General features: G+C 45.1%; 1 protein-coding gene across 5 annotated transcripts in view; it reads right to left on the bottom strand.

Annotated features, from left to right (window-relative positions):
* The window catches only part of DAB1 (DAB adaptor protein 1), a 1,085,079-nt gene that overhangs the window by 763,119 nt on the left and 304,430 nt on the right, over positions 1 to 17,530 (bottom strand). For 2 of the 5 annotated variants that reach the window (NM_001242550.2, XM_070245475.1), the window contains 1 exon segment: positions 4,581 to 4,745. The exons of the other annotated variants lie outside the window; for them this stretch is intronic. The gene's annotated coding sequence lies outside the window, so the exon portion shown is untranslated. 5 annotated transcript variants of the gene reach the window in all.

Here is a 17,530-nt window from a genome sequence, read left to right as displayed (position 1 = left end):
ACTAATAGAGGACCACTACTTTACTCAGGGGTCCCCAAACCAAAAAGCTTCAGCTGATTCTTTGTGTATCCAGCCACAAACCTGCCTTTGACAAGCATGGCTCTCCCAGAGGCATGTGGGATCTGTAGCCCCTAGCATCTAACACAGTGTTTTCAGCACACAGTAGGGCTTACCTGGGTGTGGATTCATGTGTGCTTATGGAATGAATGAAAGCATAAAAAGCCTTGTGATTCCAACCTGCTGACACTTAAGCAAGGTCCATCTGCCATCTGAAGTGGATCATCAAGTGGCCTCTGCATGCAAGTGCTTCCCCCGCAGAACAGGCCCTTCCACTATCTAGGGCACCTGTACACGGCCTCCCCACAGGAACAGCCCAGAGCTGGGGACTGCCCTTCAGAACAGAGGCTGTTGTGCAGAGGAAAGTGGTGTTTCCCCACACAGTCGTTCTCCTCTCCTGCTGGCGCTAATTACAGTTTGCTAAATGTAAACTGGGGAAACATCTCGCCTACCCAAAAGAGTTCCAGAAACGGGCCTGTTGTCTTCATAGTAACCTATGAGCAGAAAGCTGTTCCTCCTTCTAAGTCTTTTATCTTTTTTTCTCCCAGCACATTTGGTAACCGCAGAGAGGTGTGCTCATAGAAAAGGTGAGGTTGAAACTGCAAATCTTCCCTACCTCAGGACCTCTCTGTGCATCACTTGCTCTGATGCAGAGCTGGAGCACAGAGTGGAGGTGTGCAGAGGACCCCGTCTGGTTGGCGGGGCGGTTAATTACATGTATGTGCAGCACTATGGTGGCAGTCTGGGAATGCAATTACGCAACGAATTATATTGAAACAGCAAACTTGAGCTGCCTTGAAGGGCCCCGCCCATGGGATCAACACGATCATGCCTTTCTCCTGCCTTGGCATCACATGTTGAAGCTTCTCCCCCAGTTAAAATCCTTCTCCTCCTTTCAGGACATCATCAAGACTCACCACCTCTGCGCAGCCTTCCCTGGTTTAGCCCACCCATTCCCATGCCAATGAATCCACCTTCTTCTCCGTTACCAGTACACAGAGCACGGGCCCCTGTCACGTGACTTTCAGTGCCTGGACCTTGGTCATCAAATCTGGAAAATAAGACTGATGGGTCTCTAAGGTCTTTTCAAGCTTCACGACTTGATTTTTTTAATTCTTAGGAATAATAACCAAATGTCTTAAAGATATAGTATAGTGGAAGGACAGTGGCTTTGGCACCAGCAGAATTCGAGCATCAACTCAGCTGCTTCTAGCTGAATGACCTGGGCAGGATTTATCATGTCTTTGGGCCTCGGTTCCTCGATTTGTAAAATGGGAGTAGTGCTGATATTACTTCACAGTGCTGCAGACTAGACTAAATTAGGCTGTGCAAGTGAACGCACGTTATAAATGAATAGTGAAGTATGTTGTCTGCATTAGCTATACTAACGAAAAGCCCTGTGTGAATCTCCCCTACTCTAAGGCTCGCTACACCACTGCTGCATGAAACACCTTAAAATGTACGTTGCGGATTCTCAGACTCAGGACCAACCATCTCCACGGTCTCTTTGTCTGTAGAATACAGATCTTTCATTAAAAATCCCAGGAACCTTAACGTTCACGGTCATGATGGCTTCGGCAGCTCTTCAGCGGGCACCACCTTGTGTTAGACATTTGCTAGATGTTTGCCACATGGACAGAATGAAAGAATTAGACAGGCTTAGGGTCGACACCCAGATATGCAAATGAATATTTATGTGACCTTGAGAAAATTGCTTCCCTTTTGGAATCTTAGTTTCCCTGTCTATGAGTCAGCTGTCTTGGTGCCTACTGTAAGGATTGCTGTGAAAGTTAAAACGTGACAACTACGTAAAGCATGCAGCAAGATACTTGACGCGACAGGCCCTCAATAAGAATTAATCCCTTTCTCCTACACTCCTCTCCCTTCGAGCACGAAGATTCTAGAATTCCACAATATCAAACATGCACACAGGGGCCAGCCCGGTGGTGCAGCGGTTAAGTGCACACGTTCCGCTTCTCAGTATCCCAGGGTTCACTGGTTCAGATCCTGGGTGCGGATATGGCACTACTTGGCAAAAGCCATGCTGTTGTAGGCGTCCCACGTATAAAGTAGAGGAAGATGGGTGTGGATGTTAGCTCAGGACCAGTCTTCCTCAGCAAAAAGAGGAGGATTGGCAGTAGTTAGCTCAGGGTTAATCTTCCTCAAAAAAAAATAAAACAAACAAACAAACAAAAAACATGCACACAAATAGAAGTGTGGTAGATGAGAGGTGGCCTCCAGGGCAATGACGTCAGAGGAAGATTTTACCAGAATCTCCATTCCAGTATCACAATTGGGCCCCTGTGTGAACCTTTTACCCACTGTGCTCATCACCACAATATTTTACAGTAAGCATTTATTTTTTTATAAAAAGAAAGATTATTCTCAATGATGCATGTGATAAATATGCCGACTTTAAACCTTTTAGAAATATTAAAGGTTTTACAGCTCAGTGTTTGACAGACTTGATTAATCCCTTCCACACAGGAACATTCAGGAGGATAGCTGTAGTTGGGTGTTAAAGCTCCAAGAGTGTTCTTTGATAAAGGTAAAGAAAAGGTAAAGAGCTTTTAAAAAGAGAGAGAGAGAGAGATTCTCGTGCCACACAGAACAGACAAAGACTACGAAGGCGCGGAAGGCTGCACAATATGGAGGAGAGTTGGAAGCTGGGGTGGGGTTGAGGCAGGGGGAACAGTGCTTTAGAATCTTTCTCCTTTGGGGGAGTTTTCAAATGAAAGGCACACATCCAGCCTGACCACAGGACGTTAGTCTAAGAGTTTTCTTCTCTGCTGGGTTCCCAAATGGATGATGTGGAGGGGTGGGGGGCAGGGAGGAGGTTGGGCAGACCAACGGCCATAGAAGACAGAGAGGAATGGAATGGAATGTACCCTCGTCCCTGCTTATGGTCCTGGCGCATGCCCAGCCATCTGCCTGCTCTTTCAGTCACCAGGTCTGCTTCCTGCAGAACTCTCCAATCCCCAATGGCTTTTTAGAGGGGCTTTCAGCTCCTCTAAAGAACATGAAATAGGTTTGGGTTATTTTTCCCCTCAGCACCTACCCTAGGTCTGCATATAATAAGTGCCTGATAAACATTTGCTAAATAGAGTTGGTGTTTAATAAATCCTCGATGAAATGGTGTAATGATGTAAGTGGGGCAAAATCCCTACTTAAGAATGATGCTTTAAAAATTCCTAATAGATTCCACCTTTTTCTGGTTCCCATTCCACAAAAGAAAATAGTTTAGACACGAAACCATTGAGACTTCCAAGTAAATCTTCATTCATCAAACACTTATTCTGCCATCCTGGATGAGCGGGACCCGGGTCCTGGTTCAGCCACACTGCCTGGTGCAGGAGGCTTGGCGCCATCGCGGCAGGGCTGTGAGTGAACTGTCTACAGGAAGACACGTCCGGAGCACAGCAAACCCAGTGTTTCTGTCCACGGGGGAGGTTACAATGAAACAGTTTCGAGAATGAGTAGCGGGCACTTCAGCTGAACACTGAAGGACAATGCAAAGGGATGCGAGGGGAGGATGCATACTTCCCCACGTCATGTATACAGTTTTGATCTGTGAAACTTCAGTTTGAACTCCAAATGGAACGCTTGCTCTGCTCATCAACCTCCAGCACAAAATCTCGACGTGTCAGCCCTCTCCGCTCTGAGGTTTTCTTTGACACCCAGGTCAATCTCCAACCTCGACCCCTACTCTATTTTTATAGGAGCATTTTACCAACACGAAACACCAACATATTTCCACAAGATATTACGGGGGCAAAGGTGTAATTCAATTATGTGACAATCTATTTAAATGGCTAATGGACCAGGATCTCAGGATGCTATCTAGCTTTCAACTGAGGGTGAATAATTGTTCCATAATTTCTTAATTCCCCTACAAGACATTTTAAATTAAAGGATGTCAATTTGCAAAGCCAGACTGCATTGTATTCTTAAATTGGGCCTGAAATAGCCACAAGATGAAGGGTAATAAGGCAGCGAGCAGAGCCCAGAGTGCCTGGTGCTGTGCAAAATTGTTTAATACGGTCAGACCCTTTAATCTTCATATCTATTGATGCAGAAAGCAGCATATTTCTGTCACTTATGATAAGAAACATTACTTTTTAAATTCCTTGGTGAGGCCTGCAGATCTTAGGCAGGCAAGATAGCAGGAATCTCTATTTCTGTGTCTGTGAGCATTTCTTTTTTCTCTTAAATTGGTTTTATTCTAATCCATTTAGTCTCCAATCTAAGTCAGAGACAAGTAACCCTGAATGGAACCACACAGGAGGAGAACAAAGGCTTGTGCCTTCCATCCTTAGATTCTGCTGGCTACCACCTCCTTGAAGAAGCCAGTGACTAAACAGATAATGAACCTGAGGGTATTAACTACCGGCCAGGCAGTTAGTTCCAGAAAGGAAGAGAATTGGCTTTGAGAGAAACAAAATCGTGCACAGAAGTGAAGGGTGTGGCGGGGGAAATGGGTGATCTGAACTATTTCCATAAAAAGAGTCAAGCATCTTACTCACGCGTGTACTAGAAAATGGTTTGGTCAATGTGTCCAGGCTGAGAGGGGGTGATGCTGTGAAAAAGGGGGATCCCCAGGGTCTAGATTGAAGAAATTGGATGATGTTTTCCCAAGATCGCAAGGTCCACGAGTCAGGAATAGTCATCGAGAGAGGCCAAGGACACAGCTGCAATAAAAAAAGTGTATGTCAATTCGGAAAGCAAAACAATGAAGAAAAAAAGCGGCTGGAGCACAAAGTTAGTTGTCACACGGAGTTTGGGGTGAGTGGCTCAGGGTGAAGCATCGTTCTAAGACGTAAGCGGTGCCTTTGGTGGGTCTGGGGCACAGAGACCGTAGGAATTGTGCCGGGCTGAACAAAAGGGAATTTGTCAGTGTCTCTGCGCCTCGCATTGTGCTAGACCATGTGGAGGGTACAAACAAAGCATAAAACACTCAGGGACCTTTATTTTAAAAATTTGGGTTAGGTTATACACGCACAGACTAAAATTCAAAAGGTACAAATTATACATTTTTACTTGTGTGAACCCATCTCCAGGATAAGTACTTAGAAGTGGAATTATTAGGTACAGAAAACATATCTTTTAAATTTTGATATATTGTCATATTACCATTCACAAAGTCTGTACAATTTCATACTCTCTTCAGCAATATATGAAAAGACAACTTTCCCATGCCCTCACCAACACAGGCAATCACAGTTCTTTATTTGGAGAGACATGAGATACGGCACAATAACGACAATAAGAGTGCTAATATTTAAGGAGCGATCACAGCATTTTAAGTACAGTTTTTAGTCTCTATACGTATTAATCCATTTATTCCTAACAGCAACCCACTGATATGGGTACTACTATTGATGTCATTAAACAGATACGGAAACAGAAACACAGAGAACCAAAGACTCCTGCCTGCGACCACAGCTGTGAATGGCAGCGCTGGCTTCTAGCCCTGGCACCGGGTCCTTCAAAGCCCAAATCTTAACCATCAGCTCTTATTCCAGGTGCTAATGTGCTACCTATAGTATGTGCTGTAACAGGTACGCACAAATAGGCAACACGAGGGCTGTGTGTGTGTATAGGAAATCAAAGAGAGAGACCAGTTCTTTCCATCTTGGATGAAAGTAGACACAGGCTATTAACCAGGAAAATGGTGATGATTGATAAGAAGAACACATTTGTACATTTTTCTTACTTTTTTCCCCTATTCCTTTCACTAGAAAAAATATTCTATAAATATTCATAATGTGTCAGAACGCTCAGTGCTACAAAAATGAAAGTGTGGTGTGGTCAAATGAGCATGACACTTTAAAAACACAGACCTGGGTTCAAGTCAAGTTCTACCACTCTTCAGCTGGATGAGCTTACGCAACTTATATAACTTCTCTGCACCTCATTTCCTTCATATGGAAAAATGGAGCCCATTAATCCCATGAAAATTTTTCTGATGGCTAAATAATACAAGATATAGACAATGCCAATCCTTCCCACAAACGTCATTAGTTGGAAACAATTTCTACCCATCGATTTGATCTTACTCTCCCAGCTTCTCTTTAGAGACCCCCTGCTTTCATCAAATTAATCTATTTACTTTTCCGGTCTGCTTCCATTTCTGCACTCCATCCTGTCTTGCTGAAATACTCCCCTGGTCCCCAGGTCCTGTCTCTAGGAACTCCACCATTAAGCAAGCCAGGTCTACATCAACTGCCAGCACCTCCAAGCGCATCTTGACCAATGGCCTGGCGGTAACCTCCCCTGGGTGGTCTGAACTCCTAAGCTCTACTGAACTCCTAAGGTCCTGGGCTCTACTACTTTTAAGACACTAATCATCATAATACCAGCAGTTAACCAGTGTGTCACTGCATACCAGGCTCTGTTCTAAGCACTTTAAATATTTTATATCTCATTTAATCCTCTCCACATGTGACAGGGACTGTTATCATCCCCACTGAGACACAGTCATGAAGGTCAGTCACTATTTGCAGGTCTATCTGCATGGCTGGAGTGAAGGCCCCAGAAGGCAGAGAGGCCAGGAGCACCGTACTTAAAGCTGCAGGCTTTGGAGTCAGAGGGCCTGAGTCCCAGCCTTGGTCCTGATCCTACGAGCTGTGAGGGATTTGTCCAGTTACTGAATCTCTCCAGGCATTGACTTTCACTTGTAAAAGAGGATGTTGATACTACCTACTTCAAAGAGTCATTATAAGGCTTAACCGATTTTGCAGATGTAAGAAGTTGAAACAGTGTATAGCAAATGGTGAGCACTTAAACGTTAGCTTATATTATCAGTATTTAAACAGCATATAGTAGGTTTCCAACAATGGCTTGCTTCACAACTTGGCACTCGCTATTCCCTCTACCTCATCTGCCTTTTCCCACCCTCATCCATCATTTCACTGACAACTTGAAGAACTCGTGGCCTGGGCCTCCAGGGTCTAGCTGTAGCACCTCCTGCTCCCAAAAGCCTCCCTTGAGGGCCCCTGTCCAGGGAGGGCTCCCTCCATCGCGCCTCTCCACTCCCCCGTGCCTGGGCCACTTGTGCCGCTCCTCTCACTGGGATGCAATTCCGGCTCAGAAGTAGGAGCACCCTGAGGAGGGGACTATGTCCTGATGATTTTTAATCCATAATACTTAGCACACTACCGGCATAAGCTGGATGCTTACTAAGTGTCTATTAAATGAATAAATAGATGAATTAAAAATAAATACCCACATGATGAGAGGAAAGACACCAATTCGTAACTCTCTGCTATATAATTCACTGAAAAGTCATTCACTCTCCCAATCAAAGCATAGAAAAGAAACTCTACTAAAACTAAATGTTTCATAAAAATAGATGAGAGAATCCTGTAAGGGACTCATGGCATGCCTATCAGCCACATATTCACTCACCATGCTGTCAAGCTATTGATGCTTTACTGATAGACATTGCAAAATGATAGATTCACCAGCACTTTTTAAATGCAAGACATTAATAGACACACTGGCTGCTCAGATATAAGCAGAACATTATGGAAGGAAAATAATAATTAACTCATAAGCAGAGGGGCAAGTAAACATTCCATTAAAAGGAAAAAAAATCCCAAATGAATATAACCTCCTTCCACTACATTATGAGCATTAAAATTAATGGTGTTGGTTTTTCTGTGGTTTGGATAGTCATTGTATTTAACAAGCCAAAGTTAACTTCATAGGGAAAAAGAAATAAATTAAATGTGCCGGTGTCTCAGGAAACTTCATTTTCTGAGTGAATAGCCAAGTTGATGCACACCACCAGAATGTCTGACAATCCGTTTTCCATACTGGTATGCTTGAAATGGGAAAGGAAACCAACTCTTCATTTAAATTATATTGCAAATCACTTCTTGCCTGCTGAATGGCATTCCGCTGCAGTAGGTGGCTTTCACCGTAGGGCCCGAAATACCACGACATTGGCTGATTAATGCTAATTTGAAATGTTTTCTTTGGGGGGGCTGGGCACACTCTCTGGGTGCACACGAGGCTGAGGAAATTTTATGGTGGGTGACTGACTCAAAGGCCAACAGCATATTTGCCATCAGATAAAAATGCACATTCACAGACAAACCAGAACAAGTCAATTATTTCCTGATTCACTATTCCCTGGATCCCTTTGTGTAAAGAAAACTATACTCCCCATCAGATGGATATACAGAATCATAGTAAATAAGCCCCCGATTCCACTATTCTATATTGTATTTCCCAGGACACCTTCCATTGTGGAAGTCATTAGTTTTGGTCTTTTTGTTCTCAATTTATCAAAAATAGACATTTTGCGAGTGAGCTCAGTTTTACTCCCAGATGCAAAACAGAAGACACGATTTTCGACCAACCAAAAAGAAAGAAAACATGCTTTGTCATCTTTTGGTGAGGGTGGCTGGGAATTTGTATTTCTCTACCTTGATGATTGTTATGTAGATAAATACTAAAATCAGTGCTCAAAAGGTAATGATTCTTTTCCCCTTCTCTAGCTTACTAGTTCAAAGAAACAAACCAACCCAACCCTGTCTTTTGAATTATTCCCAGTGCAATGCACTCAAGTCAAACCATTGAAAAATAAGGAAACTGATCAGAACCAACAACTGAATAAAAAATACAAATTAACATGAGGCATCATATTTCGCTTATCAGATCAGCAATATTTTGTAAAAAGAAACTAATACTCAGTGTGGGCCCGGGTTCTAGGAACAGAATCTCCTCCACCAGGTAGCCCCGCTCCTGGGCGCCCAGGCACACGCAGCGTGCTCCCGTACAGTGCGGTCCTGCATGAGGAGAGTGTGGTGCGGAGGCGGGAGTGGTTTTGCTCAGTCGGTCTGGTGTGGAATCCTAGCTCAGCACTTGTAACTGTTCCCTTCCTTTTACAAGATCTGCTTGCAGGATCGTTATGAGGATTTGAGGTAAACTAAATAACTTGCAGTGTAGTGCCTGTCATAAAGTAGACACTCCATAAATGAGTGCTATTATTACAACGTCCTTAAACAGAACAGTTCCTGCATTTACCAGTGTTTTCCTACCACACTACAGGGACAATCAGCGAGCACTTGAGATACCAGTTATCACTGCATCTAATGGACTAATTTACATATGCATAAACAGCCAGGCTGTCGTAGGACCACATTTTCTGTTTAAGCCAATGTATTTAAATAGTTGAGTCTAATTTCCACGTGAGTTTTTGACCTTTAAAATTACGGAATGTGTTGCTCTTAAGTGACAGGATTTGCTCTGTACCCGACACTGACTTGCAAAATTAGATGTCCTGAAGGCTAAAACATAATTTTTACGAACAAGACAACAGTGTAACAAGCCTGGGAATATCTCATTAAACCTGACTACAGCAAAGTCTTGGTGGCCATCAAGAGACCAGCCTTCTGCCCCTGCCGGACCGTTAGGCAGGGGAGCCACGAGCAGGCCTCCATGAGAAGGTTCCGAAGCCCAGGTGAGGACATGAGGTGTGCTGCACACCGAGCGAACCAAGCAGCATCTTAGAGTCACTGAAGTGCAGGCTCCAGCAGACCTAGGGGCGGAGCCTGTACATCGGACAGTTTTTACAAGCTTCCCAGGTTATCATAACATGGAGCCCGGGCTGAAAAGATCACTGCAGTAAGGAAATGTTCTGATTGGCCGATGGTCTTTAAAAGTGGTGGTCTTTCTTTTCATAAGAAGGCTGAAAAGTATGGAAGCAACAATAGGAAAAACAGAACACAAGAAAGAAGAAGGGCTGGAGAGCAGAAAGACTGGGGTGGATCTCATGGCCCGGGAGAGGGTAACAGGTAAGTAAAGTAGATGGTGGTGCCGCCTGCGGACTGTGGACATGGGGGCCAGAGCAGGTCTGCAGGGTGAGGAAGGAGAGGCTGCGCAGCGGCCAGGGACATACACGCCGTCTCTCCAGTCCCTGAGGGGATAATAGCACTCTTGGGGGTGGGGGGAGCATGAAGTGGGGGTGACTTGGGAGGAAGCGTGAAGATGAACTCAGGAAAGAGAGTCACTTCTGCTGCCAGGTCTACGTGCCCAGCCTTTCACCTGTCACTATTCCATCCTCTTCCATAGCTCCATATCTTTCCATGTTCTGTTTCTTCCACCCGAAATGCTCTTTTCTCTCTCTCCATCATGAAATGCCATCACATATCACCTCCTCTGTGAAGTCTTTCCTGATTTCCCCTGGCACAATTAACTCCTATTTGATCAACGAGCATTTCTCTCAGAACATGTTGTGTGTTGGTCACAGCTGATTACATTATGTTAGTCTCTGGTTTATGCACATGTCCCTGCATCCGCATGCTCAGTTCTGGGTGGTTTTTGTGTTTTTATCTTTCATCTCTCTGCCACAGTGCCCAGCACACAGTATTTTGTTTTAAGGAGCCTACGGTACTAGTAGACATCTATTGCTTTAGTCTGCAGAGCATCCTTTTTGCAGCTAGTCTATCCCATGGGATTCGGGAGGAACTTCCAATCACAATGACTTATCTGCTCACCGGCCTTAGGGGTTGGCATGTGACTCAAGCAGAGCAATTCAGAGTCCTTCCACAAGAACTGGTATACGGATACTGAGGAAGCGGGCTCCTCTTCTAAGACCTGTAAGGATTCTACCTGAGACTGCCAAAATTATCTTGTTTGCTGCAAATGTAGAGCTCCCTTTGGAAGGAGTGAATATGGCTGAATCGCGACACATTTAGAAGCAGAGAGAGGCAGAATCCACAGATGGAGAGAGAAAATGAACCCTGATGAACTCATTTTAGCACCTGGATACAACCATGCTTCATACACAACCATCACTCCAAAAGTTCTCAGTTACATGTGCCAGTAAGTTCAATTTTGCTTGTGTTAGTAAGAGTTGGATTTCTGTCACTTGCAGTGGAAGTTATTGACACCAACTCAATCCTGTCACAATGATGAGACTGAGGACGAGGTCCTCAGTCATAAAAAATTACATCTGAGTCTTCTGTTTAAGAAATCAGTAGAGAGTAAGTTCATTTTAAAACATTGCATTCTCAGTGCAAAAGGAAGAAACTAGAAGGGTTTCAGCAGAAGAGTGTCATATCTGATGGGCATTTGAGAAAAGATCACCTTGGCTGCCCCGTGGAAAAAGGTGTGTACGGGACAACAGCAGAGGGGAAGGCCTGGGTCGGGAGTTAATGTTATTATGCAGTGTACAACAGGAAACACTGGCCGGTGGGGGTGCGAGCCAGCAGGGAGAGGTTTACAATCTGCACTGATTCAAACGATCCACTTGCATCGCACCGTTTAAAGACAACACATGTTCTTTGACATCGGTCTGAGCAGCATATTTTCAAGTACCATGTCTGACCGGGCAAGGGAAACAAAAGAAAAAAGGAACAAATGGGACTACATCAAACTAAAACGCTTCTGCACAGCAAAGGAAACCATCAACAAAATAAAAACACAACCTAACAATTGGGAGAAGATATTTGCAAACCATATATCAGATAAGGGGTTAATATCCAAAATATACAAAGAACTCATACAACTCAACAACAAAAAAACCAACAACCCAACTGAAAAATGGGCAAAAGATCTGAACAGAGATTTCTCCAAAGAAGATATATGGATGGCCAACGGGCATATGAAAAGATGGTCAACATCATTAGCTATCAGGGAAAGGCAAATCAAAACTACAATGAGGTATCACCTCACTCCTGTCAGAATGGCTATAATTAACAAGACAGAAAACAACAAGCGTTGGAGAGGATGTGGAGAGAAGGGAACCCTTGTATACTCCTGGTGGGAGTGCAAACTGGTGCAGCCACTGTGGAAAGCAGTATGGAGTTTCCTCAGAAAATTAAGAATAGATCTACCATATGATCCAGCTATCCCACTGCTGGGTATTTATCCAAAGAACTTGAAAACACAAAGGCATAAAGATACATGCATCCCTATGTTCATTGCAGCATTATACACAATAGCCAAGACTTGGAAGCAACCTCAAGGGACGAATGGATAAAGAAGATGTGGTATATATACTCAATGGAATACTACTCAGCCATAAGAAATGATGAAATCCAGCCATTTGTGACAACATGGATGGACCTTGAGGGTATTATGCTGAGTGAAATAAATCAGAGGGAGAAAGTCAAACACCGTATGATCTCACTCACAAGTAGAAGATAAAAACAACGACAAACAAACACATAGGAATGGAGATTGGATTGGTGGTTACCATGGGGGAAGGTGGGGGAGGGCGAAAAGGGGTGATTAGGCTCACATGTGAGGGGATGGACTATAATTAGTTTTTGGGTGGTGAACATGATGCAATCTACACAGAATTCCAAATATATTATGATGTACATCCGAAAGCTATATAATGTTATAACCCAATGTTACTGCAATTAAAAAAAATTAATTAAAAAAAAAGACAACACGTGTAAACCGGTCTGGGATAACCGTAGCGAGGTGCTGCAATGCAGACCTCCCGTCTGCAGGGAAAGTCCACGGAAGGCTTGCACTGAGAGCATCCTGACCTGAATGGCTGTGTACAATCCCCAGAACGGAAATTTAAAGAACACAGCGACCCTTGGAGAGCTGAAAAAAGTAGATAGTGAAGCACTATTTTTCTTTCTTAAAAATAAGTCCTTTTCAAATTATCAATGGAATTCAAGTCTGTGGATAACTGTCAATAACAATGGTCCAAACTTACGCAGCCCCAGGGACCAAGTAGTGATGCACATTTACTCATTCAATCCACTCACAAGGTGGCACTATGAGTTCATCACCCTCATTTGATAGATGAGGAAACTGAGGCACAGAAAGGCTAAGTAATTGGCCAAAGGTCACACAGCTGGTAAGTGTTGGAATTGAGGCTTGAAACCAGGCAGTCTGGCTCTGGAGTTGTGGTCATAACCATCATACCATTGCTCCTAGAGAATCTGAAAGATAAGAAGAATTAATTGTACTCATTGAGAGGGAGACCCCACATTTTAAATTCTGTTGTAATCCTAGCACAGAATGCTGGGACAATTCCTGAGACAGAGTAATCTAGCTCAAATGATGACACTGGACACTGAGATTTGCAGCCTGCTGTTGTGGAACAGAGAGACACAATCAGAGAGCAACTGAGCTGTGAGAGAGGATCGCGTACCAAGGATGTGTGCAAACACAGAAACACATCCTGCTGCTTTCCAAGACACCTTGCAGAACCTCAACAAAATTTTACATGACTTCAGATCCTGTGGAAGAGTTGTCAAAACTCAGTTCTCCTAAAATAAGGGAGAGAACATTTCAGAGGAAAGCATGCATGTAGCTACACCAGTTGGTGACCCCAAAACATGGCGGGTGTGTGAGCCAGTCAAGCTCCTGGCTGGCAGCAGGGGCGGGGCCTAATTCATGTTGGTATTCCCAGAGCCAAGGGCAAGGCCTGGCACACAGTACGTGGGATAAAACTGGCTGAGTAGGGTGGCCATATGCCTTGAAGTCCCTGCTGCACAGCTTACCGGTTGTGTGACCTTGGTCGTGTCACTTCACCCTTCTGGGGCTCGGTTTGTCCATGTGTAACCCAAGGATGATATTATCCACCCTGGACCATTATGTTGTATAAGGGGAGAGAGACAGGAAGGAAGTGAAGATCCTGGCTCAGCGCTTAGCCCAAGACATACACTCGGCAAGTGGTCATTGTTCCTGCTGTCATTATTACACGCTTGCTCGTAGACTTAAACACCAGCAAGAAGGCCAGACAAGGCAGAAAAAAAGCCTTCAATGTGAAAGCAGTATTTCACTGCAGTCAGCTTTTTGAGAAATACCTTACAGGAAACATATTCTTTTCCAGTTAACAGAAAACAGTGAACCAAAATGACTTGATAGAGAAATCTGAGAGAGAGTTCAGGGTAGTGGTTAAAAGGCTATACTCTGGACCCAACTGCAGCTTCACCACTTGCTAGCTGCGTGATCCTGGGCCAGTTACTTAACATCTCTGGGCCTCAATTCTCTCATCTGTAAGATGGGACTGTTAATAGGAACCTGCTTTGTGGAATTGTTGTGGGCATTAAATGAGACAGTATACATAAAGCATTCAGAAATGCCTAACAGCATGTGAGCACTCCGTAAGTGTTAACTGTTGTGATTATTATGTTGTTCGCACCGTGTGTGCGTTTAAGGCAAAATCAGGAAACGAGTGAAAACGTGAAACACCCGGCTCATGGTTGGCGTCTGCATGTGGCTAAAAATGAAGCTAACTCCAAAGAAAAGAGGTGTCACCCCCTCCAGAGCCCGCAGGTGCAGATCAGAGAGGCTGTCTGCAATCCGACCAGCACCGCTGGCCGCTCAACGGCTTACAAAAGCAACAAGAGAGGGACCATTATTCGATGCCTAGAAGTAGCAGAAAAGGTAAGCGGAGGCTTGGGTGTGTAGAAAGCCTGGTTGCACTCCTTGAGGCAATTAGTGTAATCAGGCTGGATACAGCGCTGCGCCGGCATATCCGGATCTCCTTTTGCTGTTCCATCAAAGGATAATATATATTTTCACCTTCAGAAAGGTTAGGTAATTATAAATGTATTCTCCTTACTCATAATATTTTAAGCAAGTAATTGTTGCCCATGGGAAAATGTTTAATTATTTCTGATGAACAGTTGTGGCACAGAAACCAGAGAACATGACAGGCAGAGTGTGGAAACCGTGGCCCAATTCTTAATTGTGTGGGAATCTTGTCTTTTCAACATGGAAAAAAAAAATCCCATATTGATTTTTCTCTCAACTGATTTCACAAAATTTTCAGTTTAGCAACACTGAGTCTCTCCAATTACAGCATCTTCTCCATTTCCTTGGCTACAGCCTGGCTCCTGCCTCCGTGACGGACACCTCACACACTGGAGGGTTGGGCTGCCTCACCACCCTGCCGTCTCCCAGGCCCAGATCGTATGGGGTTGGGGAAATGGCCAGCGCGAGCTGCTGTGCACGGAGATGGAGCAGCGGTTTCTCGCTCCTTGAATGGAATGGATGGAGGGACGTTCGAGGAGGAGGGGCTTCCGGCACCTTGTAGAGGCCAGCGCACCCTGTATGGATACTTGAGGTTACGGATGGGAAACCCGAGACAGCTGGGGAAGTGGCTTGCCAGAAGCTACACCGGAAAGCAGATCTGAAACTGACCTTCTGACTCCAAATCCAGTTTACTTGGAAAGGGAAACAGAAGCAAATTGAACTGGGAAGAGCACAGGTTCCAACCACGGCGGAGTCAACACGACAATCAGAACAGACCCAGCAGGAAGGACCGAGTTCCAGGGAAACTGGCAGATGAAAGGGGCTGAAGGGGTAGCTGGCAGGGGCTACAGACAGGCCCCATTGGGCTCTCTTCCCTGCAGCTGGCACCTCCACTCAGGGCGGCACAGAGCGGCTAAGAGCAGGCCACTCTGGAATCAGACAAACCTGACTTCACATCTGCCTTTTCCTAACCATGCAACGGCGTGGGCATCACTGCTCTGTTTTACGTGTTCTGGAAACTGAGGCTTACACGATTTAGGGGGCTTTCCCAAGACAGAGTCTCGCAGGGACTCTAACCCTCTCCTTTTCCAGGCTACTGCTACCAACAGCTGGGATACCACCATAAATTACTTCTCTACATTCACAGAGTGAATTTAACTCTAAAATCGGTTGTTTTGCACCTTAAATTTTAATTCACTTGTACATTAAAAACTGCTTTTCGACATGTATGGTGCTGGAAAACTTCTTTCAAATGATGATTCTATTGAGATAATTGTAGATTCACGTAAAGTTCTAAGAAATAATACTGAGATTCCATGTGCATGATAGTCAACTTTTTGATGAAGGTTTTATATAAAATCTGAAAGACTTTGGACCGAGGGGACTTAAAAAGCAAAAAAGAAAAGTGACGTCAGGCAGCAGATGTGGCGGTTAAGTCGGCAGACACGAAAGCTCTCGCTGGGTTCAGACCCCAGCACCACCACTTCTCGGCGCTGCGCTCGCTGGCGAGTTACCTGGCCTCTCTGTCTGCACACCTGTGAAACGAGGATGGTCATGGCCGCCTCACGCACAGGACGCTGGGGGACAAGGTGAGCTGATGCGTGTACAGTGCTCGGAACGTACAACCAACCGGTCCTTGATCTTCCTGGCGTGTATCTCCATTTCTGTGTGTGCTGAATCTGGAGACAAACTGGGTCTTTCCCCACCCATTTCTCGCCCTGTGTGGTAGGGTGGGGGAAGGGTTGGTTTGTTCTGGACACTGGGAAGAAGGTGGCAGCTCTTTTGTTTTAACCTAAACCACATTCACTTAATGGCTTTATTCATCCACATTGTCAATAAACATGTTCTTTCATATGTGGAAAGTCACCTTTTTTGGGTACCAGATTTCCCTGCCTGTGGGAAGATATTCAGACACTAGCAGTTTCTTGCAAACGTGAGAATTTTATTCCTTTCTTTCTTTCATGAAGTCTTCAATAGAGAGTACAGGATACAAAACTTCCTCATGAAACAGAAGCTACTTCCTAATTGTGCCTGTGTGCGAAGTTTACGTGTTCCAAACCAAAAGGGATGGGAATGACTTCTGGGTCCCGGACGCAAAGTGAAAGGTGTATGACTTGACCCCAGTATTAGATGTGGGAGCCCTTAGAACGTTATCTCATTTTGTCCTGTTTGGGAAACACCTCTCTAAAGAACACACGCAGCGCCTGCACTGTTTTGTAGGCTGGTGGATAATCAGGGCAGACAGAGGTTTCGCAGAATAAAGGTCAAAGCAGTTGAAGGGGCTTAGGTGTTACTGGGTTCAGCTGCCCCCACCCGGCTCCCTGTCCTGACCGCTCACACGCATGGACCACCACCACTTCCTCCCTTATCACCACCAGCACCACCCGGGGAGGAAACCAGAGCCCATAAAACCGCAGTGATCTGCTGGTATGCACAAAGCCACCCAAGAGTGAACGACAGACAAGAAAGATTCTTCAGAACCCTCAGGACGCTTCATTCAACCTCTGTTTAACCCTCGCACCGCGGGCAGCGTTTGTTCATGACCCGCTTCCTGACTGGACACGGGCACCTTTGCCTACGAGCGCTCAACGCCCGGCACTGCATTTCTCTCTCAGTGTCTTCTCAGGAGCTACATTCCCAGTGGAACCAAGTGCAAACCTCCCGTCTCCCTGACATATGGTTTCTATCCTAGACTATCCTGCCAACCTCCAGAAGTCCTGTTTGTCAAGAGTGGTTTTACAAAAGTCCGTGCCGAGCGAGGATTGGGGACAAATACCACGAGTGCCGCTGCGCATAGGCTCACGGTAGAGAGATTAGGGGAAATTGCAGGCCCTGAGCCTGTGGGATGGAGGCAGTCTCCCGTGGGGAGGTGCACATGGCTGAGCACTGTGTGGTGTTGGGTGGACCTGGAAAAGACCTCAGTGCCCTGCTGTCTCTTTATTTGGGAGGGGAGAGGAATTATCCAACCCCTTTGGGAAAGCTCAAGCCTTGTTATCTGGGTGTCAGCCTCACAAGA

Source organism: Equus caballus, chromosome 2 (assembly GCF_041296265.1).
Source record: "Equus caballus isolate H_3958 breed thoroughbred chromosome 2, TB-T2T, whole genome shotgun sequence".
Lineage (NCBI taxonomy): Eukaryota > Metazoa > Chordata > Mammalia > Perissodactyla > Equidae > Equus > Equus caballus.
This window is presented reverse-complemented; position numbering and strand designations above follow the sequence as displayed.